General features: G+C 40.1%; 3 non-coding genes across 3 annotated transcripts; all 3 read right to left on the reverse strand.

Annotated features, from left to right (window-relative positions):
* Nucleotides 1-479: 479 nt before the first annotated feature.
* LOC112768425 (small nucleolar RNA U54) lies at nucleotides 480-562 on the reverse strand. Its single transcript, XR_003185857.1, has one exon. It is a non-coding gene; the product is annotated as a small nucleolar RNA U54 (small nucleolar RNA).
* Nucleotides 563-662: 100 nt separating this feature from the next.
* LOC112768593 (small nucleolar RNA SNORD18) lies at nucleotides 663-737 on the reverse strand. Its single transcript, XR_003186002.1, has one exon. It is a non-coding gene; the product is annotated as a small nucleolar RNA SNORD18 (small nucleolar RNA).
* Nucleotides 738-817: 80 nt separating this feature from the next.
* LOC112768424 (small nucleolar RNA Z199) lies at nucleotides 818-899 on the reverse strand. The gene has a single exon (XR_003185856.1). It is a non-coding gene; the product is annotated as a small nucleolar RNA Z199 (small nucleolar RNA).
* Nucleotides 900-4,959: the final 4,060 nt, after the last annotated feature.

Genomic DNA, 4,959 nt, shown 5'->3' on the forward strand with positions numbered 1-4,959 from the left:
TATCTAATAATACCAAATATTTAAATCAATACAAATAACACAATATTATGCATTAGTCTAAAGTCTTATGCATTTTAAATATAAAACATTAACTTATAATCTTATAATGACTAATAACACAAAATATTAAGGTTTACAATATTTAAATTTCACATAAGAATAGCCATCATCCATTACTAATAACACAAAATATTAATTATGTATGATGACCGAGCCACCGGGCTCAGTTCGGGTGACCCGAGCTATGGCCCAGACCCGACCCGAAATAAAGACCGGGTCTATTTTTGATACCCTTACCCGACCCGAAATAAAGACCGGGTCTATTTCTGAGCAAAAGTTTCTTCAATCATCTAATGCATCAAGTTGGGGCCAAATGCCACCAAAATTAAGAATATATTATTCACTTTCAGTTGAAAATTTCAACAAAACGAAAAACAAAATCAACAATTATGGTTAGAACAATATAGCAAATTAGTAGTAGCTCTCATACGCAATAAAATTTCTACTCATACGTTAAATCGAAATAGCGTATACTGTAATGTATGCAAGAAATCACAGAGCAACCACTAATTGAAGGTTCAGAATAGTTGAATTTGAGATGTAAAATTCAAAACCCTAAGATTTGGGGAAAAGGGGAAATATGTTTTGTTATTTCACTAATAGAGATCAGAGATTGGAAAAAGATGTTGGTCACGGTAATTCAGAAACACGGACCAATATAAAAATCATCATGTCTCTTAGCTTTCAATTCATGAAGACAAAATTTAAAAATAATAAAAAAAAGAAGCTGAATAGGAGAAACAAAAAGGTGCGAGTGAACCATCAGAGACTTAAATACAGGTGATCATGGATTGAATCCATTTTATATTATTGCAGTTTTATTTTCTCATCACTTGATTGAAAACAAACACAAGATTAAGAAAGAAGCGAAATAGAGTAACCTAACAAAGATGAATGGTAAGAGTAGGGGATCTAACACAGAAATATGGAGGAATGAAAAGAGCATAACCTGGAGGCAGTGACTGTAACCAGATGCTGCATCAGTTTATAAAGAGGATTTCGACGGCATCACAATGAGAAAGTCAAATCTGGACGTTGATGAGACAATATGCGAACTCAGGCGACGCCAACGCCACCGAGATCTCAAAGACGAAGGCGACGACGCCGAGATCTCAGAAGATGACGGTGACGAGAGCTCAGGAGATGGCACTAGAATCGGAAGATGACAAAAACGGTGCTGCGACGAAGAAGACGGTGTTGTGCTTCCGGCAGGTTACTCGATAATTGTTTGGAGAAAATGAGAATGGTATGGGTGAATTGAGTTAGCATTTGTGAGGGTATTCAGTAACTATATTATTTTATTTAAATTAATGACCGATTTAGCGACCATTGTCTTAGCAACCAAACAATTTTTTACCCTATTTCTCTATCGGTAGTAAAATCGGTCGCTAAATTAAAAAATAGTGACCGATTTTGTGACCAAGAATCCCAAAGATGTCACCTCTCTTGTCTTGGTTGCTAATTCGGTCACTAAATTAAAAAATAGCGACCGATTTAGCGACCAACTTTATTCTGGTTGTATAATAAACTTATCTGTTGCTAATTCGGTTGCTATTAGTGACCGATTTTGTTTGTCGCTGAAATCGATCGCTAACTTAATAATTAGCAACCAATTTAGTGGCCATTGCCTTAGCGACCAAATTAGTGACTAAACAAATTTTTACCCTGTTTTTCTATTGATTGCAAAATTAGTCGCTAAATTAAAAAATAGCGACTGATTTTGTGACAAAAAATTCTAAAGTCGTTTCTTCTCTTGTTTTGGTTGCTAATTCGGTCACTAAATTAAAAAATAGTGACCGATTTAGTGACCAACTTTATTTTGGTTGTATAATAAACTTATCGGCTAATTTGGTTGCTATTAGTGACCGATTTTTTCTGGTTCTAGAAATTATATATCGATCGCTAAATCAGTTGCTATTAGCAACCAATTTTTTCGGTCGCTAAAATCGATCGCTATTCTGATGATTTCTTATGGAACCTCTAAGTGGAGTGTCTTAATATATGAGTGATAATCATATATCGTGAGATGTATATTAAGTGCTTATTATTGTACATGGATTGTTTTTGAATTTTTTTATACATTCTTTTGTATTTTTTCTTGCAGCATAAAAAGTAAATTTTTGTATCTCTTTTTTTCATTAATTACTGTTAATTTTTCAAGCAATTGCAATGGATATCTCTTATATTGAAATATTTATTTACTACTTTTGCAAACACTTTTGTTCTTTAAAATAAATACCTATATTCAATGAAGTATTAATACGCCATGAAAAAAATGATGAGGTGCTCTAGCTCAATTGGTAAAAATAGTGAAAATAAACTTGACAAATTAAGTTAATAGTTTAGCTATATATACGCTAAAGATATATATGTTAAGGATACTAATGAAAGAAGTTTTACAGAAATTATATCAATTCAAATTTGTTTCGGACCCGATTTCTGGATCCGTTTTCGAAATGGTCACCAAACCCGACAATCTCAAGATTGGGTCATCCTCACCGTCCAAAAACGGATCAATAACTTTCAATATCCTGACACAACATTCGAATTCAAATACCTCCCTTATCTTAACCAGATAAGATAAGATGAGATAACTACCACTAGCTATATAAAGGGGAGCCAGAGGCCCCCTTAGGTACGTCACTCATTCTACTCACCTCATACCTCTCAGATCCATCCTGACTTGAGTGTCGGAGTGTCTTTGTAGGTATCACCTCCATTGCTCCAGTCAGATAATCCGGCGATTGCCTCAACTCGCAAGTCTCCGATCCATCTCACAACCTGTACCAGAGACATCTTGTACAAAATTTATTTTTAATTTATCTTTTATATTTAATTATTTATTAAAATAAAAAATTTAAAATTTTTATTTACATTGGCGCTGTCTGTGGGGACTGCCAACTTGTGGCGGCATGACGGAGAACCTCGAGGAGCAACCCCCAAACCCACTCACTTGATTTCTTGCTTGTAATTGAGAGAAAAAAGGAACAATGTTTCTTCAACTTGCAATCACCTTCTTAGTGATAACACTCTATGCACTTTCGCCCTACTCCAATGGCGAAATCCCAAACGCTTCGAGCCCAAAGTCTCACTTCCCTTTAGTGGGATACCTCCACCTCTTGGACCCTCTCATCCACCACTCCCTCATCCATCTCTCCAAGCGCCATGGCCCCATCTTCTCCTTCTATCTTGGCTCCATGCCCACCGTGGTCGCCTCTTTTCCTGAACTCTTCAAGCTCTTCCTCCAAACCCACGAGGCCACCTTCTTCAACTCTATGTTCCGAACCTCTGCCACCCGTTGCCTCACCTATGACAACTTTGTCACCATGGTCCCTTTCGGACCTTACTAGGAGTTTATAAGGAAGCTCATCATGAACGACCTCTTCAATGCCACCACTATTGCCAAGCTCAGACCTCTCTGGAGCCAAGAGATCAAAAAAGTTCTCAAGGTTCTTGCACAGATGCGGGGATTGCCAAATCATGGCGGCATGATAGATAATCTCGAGGAACAATCCCCAAGCCATCACCGTGGCTCAAACTCGCAAAGCCCAACACTAGAATTCCGGGATAGCATTCCTCTCACCCACAGAAAGATAACAAATACTGTGCACTGCCAACCGACCCCGGTCCAGCAGTAGCCAAAAGAGGACAACCGTCCACCCACTGAAGCCCGGGCACCCGATGGCCTAGGAGAGAAGGCATTCCAAATAATCCAACAACGATACCTCAGAGTGCAAAACCTCGAAGGCTGAGTCACATCCAAAGAGCGGTATCACCCAAAACACGCAAGCCAAGTGACCTCCAGGACCTAATCTCACTGCGATACTAGGAACAACAGGTTGCCTAAGCGACGACACAGCAAACAACATGACCACAGTGTTTCCCTAGACCTGGAACGCCGACACATAGAAGACAACTGACGACACCATCGGGAGGCCAAACAAGCACTAAACGAGCACGTGATAATGTGGGTCACCCCATTCACAGAAAAAATCTTGAGAGCCAAAATCCCGAAGGGCTTCAACAAGCCCACTGATATGAAATACGATGAGACCAAAGATCCCCAGGAACACCTAACGGCCTTCAAGGTCAGGAAAAAATCTAGAGAGCCAAACTCCCGAAGGGCTTCGACAAACCCACTGATATGAAATACGATGGGACCAAAGATTCCCAAGAACACCTAATAGCCTTCGAGGCCAGGATGAATCTAGAAGGAGCCACCGACATGGTCCAGTGGAAGGCCTTCCCAGTAACCTTATCCGGCCTCGCAATCAAATGGTTTAATGCCCTCCTAAACGGCTCCATAGCCAGCTTTCACGACATCTCCAGAAAGTTCATGGCCTAGTTCACCACCAGGATCACCAAAGGAAAACACCCCATCATCTTGCTTAGAATCACCCAAAGACAAGATGAATCCACAAGAAAATACCTCGATAGATTCAATGATGAGTGCCTAACGGTCGATGAACTCACAGACTCGGTCGCCAGTCTTTGTCTGACCAACGGCCTCATGAATGAAGACTTCCGAAAATACCTCACCATCAAACCAGTTTGGACCATGCACAAAATTCAAAGTGTCACAAGGGAATACATAAACAACAAAGAGATAAGCTACGTCATGGCCGCCAACAAATGGTAGAACAGCAACACGACACCTCGTAGTAGCCCACCACTAAGAGATACACCAAAAGAGCACCCCAAACCCGTGAACGCCAACCGACCACACAGGGTTGGAAAGTTCTTGAACTACACCCCCTACCCGCTCCCATTACTAAAATCTACCACCAAATATTAGAACGAGGCATCCTTCCGAAGGCGCAATAGCTAAAGGAACGGACAGGCGGCAACAAGAGCCTGTACTGCAACTACCACCGAGGATACAAGCATCAAACCCAATAT

This window comes from Arachis hypogaea, chromosome 17, assembly GCF_003086295.3.
Source record: "Arachis hypogaea cultivar Tifrunner chromosome 17, arahy.Tifrunner.gnm2.J5K5, whole genome shotgun sequence".
NCBI classification, from domain to species: Eukaryota; Viridiplantae; Streptophyta; class Magnoliopsida; order Fabales; family Fabaceae; genus Arachis; species Arachis hypogaea.